The sequence below is a fragment of the Ambystoma mexicanum genome, chromosome 4q (assembly GCF_040938575.1).
Source record: "Ambystoma mexicanum isolate Mex_15411 chromosome 4q, UKY_AmexF1_1, whole genome shotgun sequence".
NCBI lineage: Eukaryota > Metazoa > Chordata > Amphibia > Caudata > Ambystomatidae > Ambystoma > Ambystoma mexicanum.
The window spans coordinates 528,287,241-528,303,994 of record NC_090928.1 but is presented as its reverse complement, the minus strand read 5'-3'; the positions used below and the strand labels follow the sequence as shown (position 1 = coordinate 528,303,994).

The 16,754-nt window shown below is 38.4% G+C and overlaps 5 non-coding genes across 5 annotated transcripts; all 5 read left to right on the top strand.

Annotated features, from left to right (window-relative positions):
- The first annotated feature begins 2,163 nt into the window (after nt 1–2,163).
- TRNAK-CUU (transfer RNA lysine (anticodon CUU)) lies at nt 2,164–2,236 on the top strand. Its single transcript has one exon. It is a non-coding gene; the product is annotated as a tRNA-Lys (tRNA).
- Nucleotides 2,237–5,873: 3,637 nt separating this feature from the next.
- On the top strand, nt 5,874–5,946 carry TRNAK-CUU (transfer RNA lysine (anticodon CUU)). Its single transcript has one exon. It is a non-coding gene; the product is annotated as a tRNA-Lys (tRNA).
- Nucleotides 5,947–6,891: 945 nt separating this feature from the next.
- Nucleotides 6,892–6,964, top strand: TRNAK-CUU (transfer RNA lysine (anticodon CUU)). The gene has a single exon. It is a non-coding gene; the product is annotated as a tRNA-Lys (tRNA).
- Nucleotides 6,965–10,683: 3,719 nt separating this feature from the next.
- TRNAK-CUU (transfer RNA lysine (anticodon CUU)) lies at nt 10,684–10,756 on the top strand. The gene has a single exon. It is a non-coding gene; the product is annotated as a tRNA-Lys (tRNA).
- A 1,943-nt stretch (nt 10,757–12,699) lies between these two features.
- Nucleotides 12,700–12,772, top strand: TRNAK-CUU (transfer RNA lysine (anticodon CUU)). Its single transcript has one exon. It is a non-coding gene; the product is annotated as a tRNA-Lys (tRNA).
- Nucleotides 12,773–16,754: the final 3,982 nt, after the last annotated feature.

Genomic DNA, 16,754 nt, shown 5'->3' with positions numbered 1-16,754 from the left:
TCTTAATCTCAGGGTCGTGGGTGCGAACCACACGTTGGGCGAAAACAACTAAAATTTTAGTGCTTTTTGACCAAAAAAATAGAAATTGAAAGTCTCTTTACAATATTTGCAATATTTTGATTGTTAACATGCAATATATGAATGCATGTCTGGATGATGTGTAATGGGGCAATACCACACCTTAATGTATTCACTGTAAAAGAAAAAGTATGTATCATCTTACTATAAAATAAAGTGGAGAAAACACAAATAAGACTTTTTTCCACACAGGTTTAATCGGCTATTTCCTGATATTCTTCAATGCGTTCTGATATTGACTGGTAATTGTGTTTGATACTTTCTTAGACTATTTCTGCCTCTGGCTGATGTGTATTTTCTTTCCAAACTCCACCAGAGCCTATGATTACACAGCATCCTATCTGTGGAAAGCGGCAGTGCAGGGATAGGGAAGAAAACTATAGGCATCCAAAGGAACCTGGCTAGCTCAGTCGGTAGAGCATGAGACTCTTCATTTCAGGGTCGTGGGTTCGAGCCCCGCGTTGGGCGAAAACAACTAAAATTTTAGTGCTTTTTGACCAAAAAAATAGAAATTGAAAGTCTCTTTACAATATTTGCAATATTTTGATTGTTAACATGCAATATATGAATGCATGTCTGGATGATGTGTAATGGGGCAATACCACACCTTAATGTATTCACTGTAAAAGAAAAAGTATGTATCATCTTACTATAAAATAAAGTGGAGAAAACACAAATAAGACTTTTTTCCACACAGGTTTAATCGGCTATTTCCTGATATTCTTCAATGCGTTCTGATATTGACTGGTAATTGTGTTTGATACTTTCTTAGACTATTTCTGCCTCTGGCTGATGTGTATTTTCTTTCCAAACTCCACCAGAGCCTATGATTACACAGCATCCTATCTGTGGAAAGCGGCAGTGCAGGGATAGGGAAGAAAACTATAGACATCCAAAGGAGCCCGGCTAGCTCAGTCGGTAGAGCATGAGACTCTTAATCTCAGGGTCGTGGGTGCAAACCCCACATTGGGCGAAAACAACTAAAATTTTAGTGCTTTTTGACTAAAAAAATAGAAATTGAAAGTCTCTTTACAATATTTGCAATATTTTGATTGTTAACATGCAATATATGAATGCATGTCTGGATGATGTGTAATGGGGCAATACCACACCTTAATGTATTCACTGTAAAAGAAAAAGTATGTATCATCTTACTATAAAATAAAGTGGAGAAAACACAAATAAGACTTTTTTCCACACAGGTTTAATCGGCTATTTCCTGATATTCTTCAATGCGTTCTGATATTGACTGGTAATTGTGTTTGATACTTTCTTAGACTATTTCTGCCTCTGGCTGATGTGTATTTTCTTTCCAAACTCCACCAGAGCCTATGATTACACAGCATCCTATCTGTGGAAAGCGGCAGTGCAGGGATAGGGAAGAAAACTATAGGCATCCAAAGGAACCTGGCTAGCTCAGTCGGTAGAGCATGAGACTCTTCATTTCAGGGTCGTGGGTTCGAGCCCCGCGTTGGGCGAAAACAACTAAAATTTTAGTGCTTTTTGACCAAAAAAATAGAAATTGAAAGTCTCTTTACAATATTTGCAATATTTTGATTGTTAACATGCAATATATGAATGCATGTCTGGATGATGTGTAATGGGGCAATACCACACCTTAATGTATTCACTGTAAAAGAAAAAGTATGTATCATCTTACTATAAAATAAAGTGGAGAAAACACAAATAAGACTTTTTTCCACACAGGTTTAATCGGCTATTTCCTGATATTCTTCAATGCGTTCTGATATTGACTGGTAATTGTGTTTGATACTTTCTTAGACTATTTCTGCCTCTGGCTGATGTGTATTTTCTTTCCAAACTCCACCAGAGCCTATGATTACACAGCATCCTATCTGTGGAAAGCGGCAGTGCAGGGATAGGGAAGAAAACTATAGACATCCAAAGGAGCCCGGCTAGCTCAGTCGGTAGAGCATGAGACTCTTAATCTCAGGGTCGTGGGTTCGAGGCCCACGTTGGGCGAAAACAACTAAAATTTTAGTGCTTTTTGACCAAAAAAATACATCCTATCTGTGGAAAACGGCAGTGCAGGGATAGGGAAGAAAATTATAGGTATCCAAAGGAGCCCGGCTAGCTCAGTCGGTAGAGCATGAGACTCTTAATCTCAGGGTCGTGGGTTCGAGCCCCACGTTGGGCGAAAACAACTAAAATTGTAGTGCTTTTTGACCAAAAAAATACATCCTATCTGTGGAAAACGGCAGTGCAGGCATAGGGAAGAAAACTATAAGTATCCAAAGGAGCCCGGCTAGCTCAGTCGGTAGAGCATGAGACTCTTAATCTCAGGGTCGTGGGTTCAAGCCCCACGTTGGGCGAAAACTACTAAAATTTTAGTGCTTTTTGACCAAAAAAATAGAAATTGAAAGTCTCTTTACAATATTTGCAATATTTTGATTGTTAACATGCAATATATGAATGCATGTCTGGATGATGTGTAATGGGGCAATACCACACCTTAATGTATTCACTGTAAAAGAAAAAGTATGTATCATCTTACTATAAAATAAAGTGGAGAAAACACAAATAATACTTTTTTCCACACAGGTTTAATCGGCTATTTCCTGATATTCTTCAATGCGTTCTGATATTGACTGGTAATTGTGTTTGATACTTTCTTAGACTATTTCTGCCTCTGGCTGATGTGTATTTTCTTTCCAAACTCCACCAGAGCCTATGATTACACAGCATCCTATCTGTGGAAAGCGGCAGTGCAGGGATAGGGAAGAAAACTATAGACATCCAAAGGAGCCCGGCTAGCTCAGTCGGTAGAGCATGAGACTCTTAATCTCAGGGTCGTGGGTGCGAACCCCACGTTGGGCGAAAACAACTAAAATTTTAGTGCTTTTTGACCAAAAAAATAGAAATTGAAAGTCTCTTTACAATATTTGCAATATTTTGATTGTTAACATGCAATATATGAATGCATGTCTGGATGATGTGTAATGGGGCAATACCACACCTTAATGTATTCACTGTAAAAGAAAAAGTATGTATCATCTTACTATAAAATAAAGTGGAGAAAACACAAATAAGACTTTTTTCCACACAGGTTTAATTGGCTATTTCCTGATATTCTTCAATGCGTTCTGATATTGACTGGTAATTGTGTTTGATACTTTCTTAGACTATTTCTGCCTCTGGCTGATGTGTATTTTCTTTCCAAACTCCACCAGAGCCTATGATTACACAGCATCCTATCTGTGGAAAGCGGCAGTGCAGGGATAGGGAAGAAAACTATAGACATCCAAAGGAGCCCGGCTAGCTCAGTCGGTAGAGCATGAGACTCTTAATCTCAGGGTCGTGGGTGCGAACCCCACGTTGGGCGAAAACAACTAAAATTTTAGTGCTTTTTGACCAAAAAAATAGAAATTGAAAGTCTCTTTACAATATTTGCAATATTTTGATTGTTAACATGCAATATATGAATGCATGTCTGGATGATGTGTAATGGGGCAATACCACACCTTAATGTATTCACTGTAAAAGAAAAAGTATGTATCATCTTACTATAAAATAAAGTGGAGAAAACACAAATAAGACTTTTTTCCACACAGGTTTAATCGGCTATTTCCTGATATTCTTCAATGCGTTCTGATATTGACTGGTAATTGTGTTTGATACTTTCTTAGACTATTTCTGCCTCTGGCTGATGTGTATTTTCTTTCCAAACTCCACCAGAGCCTATGATTACACAGCATCCTATCTGTGGAAAGCGGCAGTGCAGGGATAGGGAAGAAAACTATAGGCATCCAAAGGAACCTGGCTAGCTCAGTCGGTAGAGCATGAGACTCTTCATTTCAGGGTCGTGGGTTCGAGCCCCGCGTTGGGCGAAAACAACTAAAATTTTAGTGCTTTTTGACCAAAAAAATAGAAATTGAAAGTCTCTTTACAATATTTGCAATATTTTGATTGTTAACATGCAATATATGAATGCATGTCTGGATGATGTGTAATGGGGCAATACCACACCTTAATGTATTCACTGTAAAAGAAAAAGTATGTATCATCTTACTATAAAATAAAGTGGAGAAAACACAAATAAGACTTTTTTCCACACAGGTTTAATCGGCTATTTCCTGATATTCTTCAATGCGTTCTGATATTGACTGGTAATTGTGTTTGATACTTTCTTAGACTATTTCTGCCTCTGGCTGATGTGTATTTTCTTTCCAAACTCCACCAGAGCCTATGATTACACAGCATCCTATCTGTGGAAAGCGGCAGTGCAGGGATAGGGAAGAAAACTATAGACATCCAAAGGAGCCCGGCTAGCTCAGTCGGTAGAGCATGAGACTCTTAATCTCAGGGTCGTGGGTGCAAACCCCACGTTGGGCGAAAACAACTAAAATTTTAGTGCTTTTTGACCAAAAAAATAGAAATTGAAAGTCTCTTTACAATATTTGCAATATTTTGATTGTTAACATGCAATATATGAATGCATGTCTGGATGATGTGTAATGGGGCAATACCACACCTTAATGTATTCACTGTAAAAGAAAAAGTATGTATCATTTTACTATAAAATAAAGTGGAGAAAACACAAATAAGACTTTTTTCCACACAGGTTTAATCGGCTATTTCCTGATATTCTTCAATGCGTTCTGATATTGACTGGTAATTGTGTTTGATACTTTCTTAGACTATTTCTGCCTCTGGCTGATGTGTATTTTCTTTCCAAACTCCACCAGAGCCTATGATTACACAGCATCCTATCTGTGGAAAGCGGCAGTGCAGGGATAGGGAAGAAAACTATAGGCATCCAAAGGAGCCCGGCTAGCTCAGTCGGTAGAGCATGAGACTCTTAATCTCAGGGTCGTGGGTGCGAACCCCACGTTGGGCGAAAACAACTAAAATTTTAGTGCTTTTTGACCAAAAAAATAGAAATTGAAAGTCTCTTTACAATATTTGCAATATTTTGATTGTTAACATGCAATATATGAATGCATGTCTGGATGATTTGTAATGGGGCAATACCACACCTTAATGTATTCACTGTAAAAGAAAAAGTATGTATCATCTTACTATAAAATAAAGTGGAGAAAACACAAATAAGACTTTTTTCCACACAGGTTTAATCGGCTATTTCCTGATATTCTTCAATGCGTTCTGATATTGACTGGTAATTGTGTTTGATACTTTCTTAGACTATTTCTGCCTCTGGCTGATGTGTATTTTCTTTCCAAACTCCACCAGAGCCTATGATTACACAGCATCCTATCTGTGGAAAACGGCAGTGCAGGGATAGAGAAGAAAACTATAGGCATCCAAAGGAGCCCGGCTAGCTCAGTCGGTGGAGCATGAGACTCTTAATCTCAGGGTCGTGGGTGCGAGCCCCACGTTGGGCGAAAACAACTAAAATTTTATTGCTTTTTGACCAAAAAAATAGAAATTGAAAGTCTCTTTACAATATTTGCAATATTTTCATTGTTAACATGCAATATATGAATGCATGTCTGGATGATGTGTAATGGGGCAATACCACACCTTAATGTATTCACTGTAAAAGAAAAAGTATGTATCATCTTACTATAAAATAAAGTGGAGAAAACACAAATAAGACTTTTTTCCACACAGGTTTAATCGGCTATTTCCTGATATTCTTCAATGCGTTCTGATATTGACTGGTAATTGTGTTTGATACTTTCTTAGACTATTTCTGCCTCTGGCTGATGTGTATTTTCTTTCCAAACTCCACCAGAGCCTATGATTACACAGCATCCTATCTGTGGAAAGCGGCAGTGCAGGGATAGGGAAGAAAACTATAGGCATCCAAAGGAGCCCGGCTAGCTCAGTCGGTAGAGCATGAGACTCTTAATCTCAGGGTCGTGGGTTCGAGCCCCACGTTGGGCGAAAACAACTAAAATTTTAGTGCTTTTTGACCAAAAAAATACATCCTATCTGTGGAAAACGGCAGTGCAGGGATAGGGAAGAAAATTATAGGTATCCAAAGGAGCCCGGCTAGCTCAGTCGGTAGAGCATGAGACTCTTAATCTCAGGGTTGTGGGTTCGAGCCCCACGTTGGGCAAAAACAACTAAAATTGTAGGACTTTTTGACCAAAAAAATACATCCTATCTGTGGAAAACGGCAGTGCAGGGATAGGGAAGAAAACTATAGGCATCCAAAGGAGCCCGGCTAGCTCAGTCGGTAGAGCATGAGACTCTTAATCTCAGGGTCGTGGGTTCGAGCCGCACGTTGGGCGAAAACAACTAAAATTTTAGTGCTTTTTGACCAAAAAAATACATCCTATCTGTGGAAAACGGCAGTGCAGGGATAGGGAAGAAAACTATAGGCATCCAAAGGAGCCCGGCTAGCTCAGTCGGTAGAGCATGAGACTCTTAATCGCAGGGTCGCCACGTTGGGTGAAAACAACTAAAATTTTAGTGCTTTTTGACCAAAAAAATAGAAATTGAAAGTCTCTTTACAATATTTGCAATATTTTGATTGTTAACATGCAATATATGAATGCATGTCTGGATGATGTCTAATGGGGCAATACAACACCTTAATGTATTCACTGTAAAAGAAAAAGTATGTATCATCTTACTATAAAATAAAGTGGAGAAAACACAAATACGACTTTTTTCCACACAGGTTTAATCGGCTATTTCCTGATATTCTTCAATGCGTTCTGATATTGACTGGTAATTGTGTTTGATACTTTCTTAGACTATTTCTGCCTCTGGCTGATGTGTATTTTCTTTCCAAACTCCACCAGAGCCTATGATTACACAGCATCCTATCTGTGGAAAACGGCAGTGCAGGGATAGGGAAGAAAACTATAGGCATTCAAAGGAGCCCGGCTAGCTCAGTCGGTAGAGCATGAGACTCTTAATCTCAGGGTCGTGGGTTCAAGCCCCACGTTGGGCAAAAACAACTAAAATTGTAGTGCTTTTTGACGAAAAAATACATCCTATCTGTGGAAAGCGGCAGTGCAGGGATAGGGAAGAAAACGTTGGGCGAAAACAACTAAAATTTTCGTGCTTTTTGACCAAAAAAATAGAAATTGAAAGTCTCTTTACAATATTTGCAATATTTTCATTGTTAACATGCAATATATGAATGCATGTCTGGATGATGTGTAATGGGGCAATACCACACCTTAATGTATTCACTGTAAAAGAAAAAGTATGTATCATCTTACTATAAAATAAAGTGGAGAAAACACAAATAAGACTTTTTCCACACAGGTTTAATCGGCTATTTCCTGATATTCTTCAATGCGTTCTGATATTGACTGGTAATTGTGTTTGATACTTTCTTAGACTATTTCTGCCTCTGGCTGATGTGTATTTTCTTTCCAAACTCCACCAGAGCCTATGATTACACAGCATCCTATCTGTGGAAAACGGCAGTGCAGGGATAGGGAAGAAAACTATAGGTATCCAAAGGAGCCTGGCTAGCTCAGTCGGTAGGGCATGAGACTCTTAATCTCAGGGTCGTGGGTTCGAGCCCCACGTTGGGGGAAAACAACTAAAATTTTAGTGCTTTTTGACCAAAAAAATAGAAATTGAAAGTCTCTTTACAATATTTGCAATATTTTCATTGTTAACATGCAATATATGAATGTATGTCTGGATGATGTGTAATGGGGCAATACCACACCTTAATGTATTCACTGTAAAAGAAAAAGTATGTATCATCTTACTATAAAATAAAGTGGAGAAAACACAAATAAGACTTTTTTCCACACAGGTTTAATCGGCTATTTCCTGATATTCTTCAATGCGTTCTGATATTGACTGGTAATTGTGTTTGATACTTTCTTAGACTATTTCTGCCTCTGGCTGATGTGTATTTTCTTTCCAAACTCCACCAGAGCCTATGATTACACAGCATCCTATCTGTGGAAAGCGGCAGTGCAGGGATAGGGAAGAAAACTATAGGCATCCAAAGGAACCTGGCTAGCTCAGTCGGTAGAGCATGAGACTCTTCATTTCAGGGTCATGGGTTCGAGCCCCGCGTTGGGCGAAAACAACTAAAATTTTAGTGCTTTTTGACCAAAAAAATAGAAATTGAAAGTCTCTTTGCAATATTTTCATTGTTAACATGCAATATATGAATGCATGTCTGGATGATGTGTAATGGGACAATACCATACCTTAATGTATTCACTGTAAAAGAAAAAGTATGCATCATCTTACTATAAATTAAAGTGGAGAAAACACAAATAAGACTTTTTTCCACACAGGTTTAATCGGCTATTTCCTGATATTCTTCAATGCGTTCTGATATTGACTGGTAATTGTGTTTGATACTTTCTTAGACTATTTCTGCCTCTGGCTGATGTGTATTTTCTTTCCAAACTCCACCAGAGCCTATGATTACACAGCATCCTATCTGTGGAAAGCGGCAGTGCAGGGATAGGGAAGAAAACTATAGGTATCCAAAGGAGCCTGGCTAGCTCAGTCGGTAGAGCATGAGACTCTTAATCTCAGGGTCGTGGGTGCGAACCCCACGTTGGGCGAAAACAACTAAAATTTTAGTGCTTTTTGACCAAAAAAATAGAAATTGAAAGTCTCTTTACAATATTTGCAATATTTTGATTGCTAACATGCAATATATGAATGCATGTCTGGATGATTTGTAATGGGGCAATACCACACCTTAATGTATTCACTGTAAAAGAAAAAGTATGTATCATCTTACTATAAAATAAAGTGGAGAAAACACAAATAAGACTTTTTTCCACACAGGTTTAATCGGCTATTTCCTGATATTCTTCAATGCGTTCTGATATTGACTGGTAATTGTGTTTGATACTTTCTTAGACTATTTCTGCCTCTGGCTGATGTGTATTTTCTTTCCAAACTCCACCAGAGCCTATGATTACACAGCATCCTATCTGTGGAAAACGGCAGTGCAGGGATAGAGAAGAAAACTATAGGCATCCAAAGGAGCCCGGCTAGCTCAGTCGGTAGAGCATGAGACTCTTAATCTCAGGGTCGTGGGTGCGAGCCCCACGTTGGGCGAAAACAACTAAAGTTTTATTGCTTTTTGACCAAAAAAATAGAAATTGAAAGTCTCTTTACAATATTTGCAATATTTTCATTGTTAACATGCAATATATGAATGCATGTCTGGATGATGTGTAATGGGGCAATACCACACCTTAATGTATTCACTGTAAAAGAAAAAGTATGTATCATCTTACTATAAAATAAAGTGGAGAAAACACAAATAAGACTTTTTTCCACACAGGTTTAATCGGCTATTTCCTGATATTCTTCAATGCGTTCTGATATTGACTGGTAATTGTGTTTGATACTTGCTTAGACTATTTCTGCCTCTGGCTGATGTGTATTTTCTTTCCAAACTCCACCAGAGCCTATGATTACACAGCATCCTATCTGTGGAAAACGGCAGTGCAGGGATAGGGAAGAAAACTATAGCTATCCAAAGGAGCCCGGCTAGCTCAGTCGGTAGAGCATGAGACTCTTAATCTCAGGGTCGTGGGTTCGAGCCCCACGTTGGGGGAAAACAACTAAAATTTTAGTGCTTTTTGACCAAAAAAATAGAAATTGAAAGTCTCTTTACAATATTTGCAATATTTTCATTGTTAACATGCAATATATGAATGTATGTCTGGATGATGTGTAATGGGGCAATACCACACCTTAATGTATTCACTGTAAAAGAAAAATTATGTATCATCTTACTATAAAATAAAGTGGAGAAAACACAAATAAGACTTTTTTCCACACAGGTTTAATCGGCTATTTCCGGATATTCTTCAATGCGTTCTGATATTGACTGGTAATTGTGTTTGATACTTTCTTAGACTATTTCTGCCTCTGGCTGATGTGTATTTTCTTTCCAAACTCCACCAGAGCCTATGATTACACAGCATCCTATCTGTGGAAAGCGGCAGTGCAGGGATAGGGAAGAAAACTATAAGCATCCAAAGGAGCCCGGCTAGCTCAGTCGTTAGAGCATGAGACTCTTAATCTCAGGGTCGTGGGTTCGAGCCCCACGTTGGGCGAAAACAACTAAAATTGTAGTGCTTTTTGACCAAAAAAATACATCCTATCTGTGGAAAACGGCAGTGCAGGGATAGGGAAGAAAACTATAAGCAGCCAAAGGAGCCCGGCTAGCTCAGTCGGTAGAGCATGAGACTCTTAATCTCAGAGTCGTGGGTTCGAGCCCCACGTTGGGCGAAAACAACTAAAATTTTAGTGCTTTTTGACCAAAAACATAGAAATTGAAAGTCTCTTTACAATATTTGCAATATTTTCACTGTTAACATGCAATATATGAATGCATGTCTGGATGATGTGTAATGGGGCAATACCACACCTTAATGTATTCACTGTAAAAGAAAAAGTATGTATCATCTTACTATAAAATAAAGTGGAGAAAACACAAATAAGACTTTTTTCCACACTGGTTTAATCGGCTATTTCCTGATATTCTTCAATGCGTTCTGATATTGACTGGTAATTGTGTTTGATACTTTCTTAGACTATTTCTGCCTCTGGCTGATGTGTATTTTCTTTCCAAACTCCACCAGAGCCTATGATTACACAGCATCCTATCTGTGGAAAACGGCAGTGCAGGGATAGGGAAGAAAACTATAGGCATCCAAAGGAGCCCGGCTAGCTCAGTCGGTAGAGCATGAGACTCTTAATCTCAGGGTCGTGGGTTCGAGCCCCACGTTGGGCGAACACAACAAAAATTGTAATGCTTTTTGACCAAAAAAATACATCCTATCTGTGGAAAACGGCAGTGCAGGGATAGGGAAGAAAACTATAGGCATCTAAAGGAGCCTGGCTAGCTCAGTCGGTAGAGCATGAGACTCTTAATCTCAGGGTCGTGGGTTCGAGCCCCACGTTGGGCGAAAACAACTAAAATTTTAGTGCTTTTTGACCAAAAAAATAGAAATTGAAAGTCTCTTTACAATATTTGCAATATTTTCATTGTTAACATGCAATATATGAATGCATGTCTGGATGATGTGTAATGGGGCAATACCACACCTTAATGTATTCACTGTAAAAGAAAAAGTATGTATCATCTTACTATAAAATAAAGTGGAGAAAACACAAATAAGACTTTTTTCCACACAGGTTTAATCGGCTATTTCCTGATATTCTTCAATGCGTTCTGATATTGACTGGTAATTGTGTTTGATACTTTCTTAGACTATTTCTGCCTCTGGCTGATGTGTATTTTCTTTCCAAACTCCACCAGAGCCTATGATTACACAGCATCCTATCTGTGGAAAACGGCAGTGCAGGGATAGGGAAGAAAACTATAAGCATCCAAAGGAGCCCGGCTAGCTCAGTTGGTAGAGCATGAGACTCTTAATCTCAGGGTCGTGGGTTCGAGCCGCACGTTGGGCGAAAACAACAAAAATTTTAGTGCTTTTTGACCAAAAAAATACATCCTATCTGTGGAAAACGGCAGTGCAGGGATAGGGAAGAAAACTATAGGCATCCAAAGGAGCCTGGCTAGCTCAGTCGGTAGAGCATGAGACTCTTAATCTCAGGGTCGCCACGTTGGGTGAAAACAACTAAAATTTTAGTGCTTTTTGACCAAAAAAATAGAAATTGAAAGTCTCTTTACAATATTTGCAATATTTTGATTGTTAACATGCAATATATGAATGCATGTCTGGATGATGTCTAATGGGGCAATACAACACCTTAATGTATTCACTGTAAAAGAAAAAGTATGTATCATCTTACTATAAAATAAAGTGGAGAAAACACAAATACGACTTTTTTCCACACAGGTTTAATCGGCTATTTCCTGATATTCTTCAATGCGTTCTGATATTGACTGGTAATTGTGTTTGATACTTTCTTAGACTATTTCTGCCTCTGGCTGATGTGTATTTTCTTTCCAAACTCCACCAGAGCCTATGATTACACAGCATCCTATCTGTGGAAAACGGCAGTGCAGGGATAGGGAAGAAAACTATAAGCATCCAAAGGAGCCCGGCTAGCTCAGTCGGTAGAGCATGAGACTCTTAATCTCAGGGTCGTGGGTTCGAGCCGCACGTTGGGCGAAAACAACTAAAATTTTAGTGCTTTTTGACCAAAAAAATACATCCTATCTGTGGAAAACGGCAGTGCAGGGATAGGGAAGAAAACTATAGGCATCCAAAGGAGCCTGGCTAGCTCAGTCGGTAGAGCATGAGACTCTTAATCTCAGGGTCGCCACGTTGGGTGAAAACAACTAAAATTTTAGTGCTTTTTGACCAAAAAAATAGAAATTGAAAGTCTCTTTACAATATTTGCAATATTTTGATTGTTAACATGCAATATATGAATGCATGTCTGGATGATGTCTAATGGGGCAATACAACACCTTAATGTATTCACTGTAAAAGAAAAAGTATGTATCATCTTACTATAAAATAAAGTGGAGAAAACACAAATACGACTTTTTTCCACACAGGTTTAATCGGCTATTTCCTGATATTCTTCAATGCGTTCTGATATTGACTGGTAATTGTGTTTGATACTTTCTTAGACTATTTCTGCCTCTGGCTGATGTGTATTTTCTTTCCAAACTCCACCAGAGCCTATGATTACACAGCATCCTATCTGTGGAAAACGGCAGTGCAGGGATAGGGAAGAAAACTATAGGCATTCAAAGGAGCCCGGCTAGCTCAGTCGGTAGAGCATGAGACTCTTAATCTCAGGGTCGTGGGTTCGAGCCCCACGTTGGGCGAAACAACTAAAATTGTTGTGCTTTTTGACCAAAAAAATACATCCTATCTGTAGAAAGCGGCAGTGCAGGGATAGGGAAGAAAACGTTGGGCGAAAACAACTAAAATTTTCGTGCTTTTTGACCAAAAAAATAGAAATTGAAAGTCTCTTTACAATATTTGCAATATTTTCATTGTTAACATGCAATATATGAATGCATGTCTGGATGATGTGTAATGGGGCAATACCACACCTTAATGTATTCACTGTAAAAGAAAAAGTATGTATCATCTTACTATAAAATAAAGTGGAGAAAACACAAATAATACTTTTTCCACACAGGTTTAATCGGCTATTTCCTGATATTCTTCAATGCGTTCTGATATTGACTGGTAATTGTGTTTGATACTTTCTTAGACTATTTCTGCCTCTGGCTGATGTGTATTTTCTTTCCAAACTCCACCAGAGCCTATGATTACACAGCATCCTATCTGTGGAAAGCGGCAGTGCAAGGATAGGGAAGAAAACTATAGACATCCAAAGGAGCCCGGCTAGCTCAGTCGGTAGAGCATGAGACTCTTAATCTCAGGGTCGTGGGTGCGAACCCCACGTTGGGTGAAAACAACTAAAATTTTAGTGCTTTTTGACCAAAAAAATAGAAATTGAAAGTCTCTTTACAATATTTGCAATATTTTGATTGTTAACATGCAATATATGAATGCATGTCTGGATGATGTGTAATGGGGCAATACCACACCTTAATGTATTCACTGTAAAAGAAAAAGTATGTATCATCTTACTATAAAATAAAGTGGAGAAAACACAAATAAGACTTTTTTCCACACAGGTTTAATCGGCTATTTCCTGATATTCTTCAATGCGTTCTGATATTGACTGGTAATTGTGTTTGATACTTTCTTAGACTATTTCTGCCTCTGGCTGATGTGTATTTTCTTTCCAAACTCCACCAGAGCCTATGATTACACAGCATCCTATCTGTGGAAAGCGGCAGTGCAGGGATAGGGAAGAAAACTATAGACATCCAAAGGAGCCCGGCTAGCTCAGTCGGTAGAGCATGAGACTCTTAATCTCAGGGTCGTGGGTGCGAACCCCACGTTGGGCGAAAACAACTAAAATTTTAGTGCTTTTTGACCAAAAAAATAGAAATTGAAAGTCTCTTTACAATATTTGCAATATTTTGATTGTTAACATGCAATATATGAATGCATGTCTGGATGATGTGTAATGGGGCAATACCACACCTTAATGTATTCACTGTAAGAGAAAAAGTATGTATCATCTTACTATAAAATAAAGTGGAGAAAACACAAATAAGACTTTTTTCCACACAGGTTTAATCGGCTATTTCCTGATATTCTTCAATGCGTTCTGATATTGACTGGTAATTGTGTTTGATACTTTCTTAGACTATTTCTGCCTCTGGCTGATGTGTATTTTCTTTCCAAACTCCACCAGAGCCTATGATTACACAGCATCCTATCTGTGGAAAGCGGCAGTGCAGGGATAGGGAAGAAAACTATAGGCATCCAAAGGAACCTGGCTAGCTCAGTCGGTAGAGCATGAGACTCTTCATTTCAGGGTCGTGGGTTCGAGCCCTGCGTTGGGCGAAAACAACTAAAATTTTAGTGCTTTTTGACCAAAAAAATAGAAATTGAAAGTCTCTTTGTAATATTTTCATTGTTAACATGCAATATATGAATGCATGTCTGGATGATGTGTAATGGGGCAATACCATACCTTAATGTATTCACTGTAAAAGAAAAAGTATGCATCATCTTACTATAAAATAAAGTGGAGAAAACACAAATAAGACTTTTTTCCACACAGGTTTAATCGGCTATTTCCTGATATTCTTCAATGCGTTCTGATATTGACTGGTAATTGTGTTTGATACTTTCTTAGACTATTTCTGCCTCTGGCTGATGTGTATTTTCTTTCCAAACTCCACCAGAGCCTATGATTACACAGCATCCTATCTGTGGAAAGCGGCAGTGCAGGGATAGGGAAGAAAACTATAGGCATCCAAAGGAGCCCGGCTAGCTCAGTCAGTAGAGCATGAGACTCTTAATCTCAGGGTCGTGGGTGCGAACCCCACGTTGGGCGAAAACAACTAAAATTTTAGTGCTTTTTGACCAAAAAAATAGAAATTGAAAGTCTCTTTACAATATTTGCAATATTTTGATTGTTAACATGCAATATATGAATGCATGTCTGGATGATTTGTAATGGGGCAATACCACACCTTAATGTATTCACTGTAAAAGAAAAAGTATGTATCATCTTACTATAAAATAAAGTGGAGAAAACACAAATAAGACTTTTTTCCACACAGGTTTAATCGGCTATTTCCTGATATTCTTCAATGCGTTCTGATATTGACTGGTAATTGTGTTTGATACTTTCTTAGACTATTTCTGCCTCTGGCTGATGTGTATTTTCTTTCCAAACTCCACCAGAGCCTATGATTACACAGCATCCTATCTGTGGAAAACGGCAATGCAGGGATAGAGAAGAAAACTATAGGCATCCAAAGGAGCCCGGCTAGCTCAGTCGGTAGAGCATGAGACTCTTAATCTCAGGGTCGTGGGTGCGAGCCCCACGTTGGGCGAAAACAACTAAAATTTTATTGCTTTTTGACCAAAAAAATAGAAATTGAAAGTCTCTTTACAATATTTGCAATATTTTGATTGTTAACATGCAATATATGAATGCATGTCTGGATGATGTGTAATGGGGCAATACCACACCTTAATGTATTCACTGTAAAAGAAAAAGTATGTATCATCTTACTATAAAATAAAGTGGAGAAAACACAAATAAGACTTTTTTCCACACAGGTTTAATCGGCTATTTCCTGATATTCTTCAATGCGTTCTGATATTGACTGGTAATTGTGTTTGATACTTTCTTAGACTATTTCTGCCTCTGGCTGATGTGTATTTTCTTTCCAAACTCCACCAGAGCCTATGATTACACAGCATCCTATCTGTGGAAAGCGGCAGTGCAGGGATAGGGAAGAAAACTATAGGCATCCAAAGGAACCTGGCTAGCTCAGTCGGTAGAGCATGAGACTCTTCATTTCAGGGTCGTGGGTTCGAGCCCCGCGTTGGGCGAAAACAACTAAAATTTTAGTGCTTTTTGACCAAAAAAATAGAAATTGAAAGTCTCTTTGTAATATTTTCATTGTTAACATGCAATATATGAATGCATGTCTGGATGATGTGTAATGGGGCAATACCATACCTTAATGTATTCACTGTAAAAGAAAAAGTATGCATCATCTTACTATAAAATAAAGTGGAGAAAACACAAATAAGACTTTTTTCCACACAGGTTTAATCGGCTATTTCCTGATATTCTTCAATGCGTTCTGATATTGACTGGTAATTGTGTTTGATACTTTCTTAGACTATTTCTGCCTCTGGCTGATGTGTATTTTCTTTCCAAACTCCACCAGAGCCTATGATTACACAGCATCCTATCTGTGGAAAGCGGCAGTGCAGGGATAGGGAAGAAAACTATAGACATCCAAAGGAGCCCGGCTAGCTCAGTCGGTAGAGCATGAGACTCTTAATCTCAGGGTCGTGGGTGCGAACCCCACGTTGGGCGAAAACAACTAAAATTTTAGTGCTTTTTGACCAAAAAAATAGAAATTGAAAGTCTCTTTACAATATTTGCAATATTTTGATTGTTAACATGCAATATATGAATGCATGTCTGGATGATGTGTAATGGGGCAATACCACACCTTAATGTATTCACTGTAAAAGAAAAAGTATGTATCATCTTACTATAAAATAAAGTGGAGAAAACACAAATAAGACTTTTTTCCACACAGGTTTAATCGGCTATTTCCTGATATTCTTCAATGCGTTCTGATATTGACTGGTAATTGTGTTTGATACTTTCTTAGACTATTTCTGCCTCTGGCTGATGTGTATTTTCTTTCCAAACTCCACCAGAGCCTATGATTACACAGCATC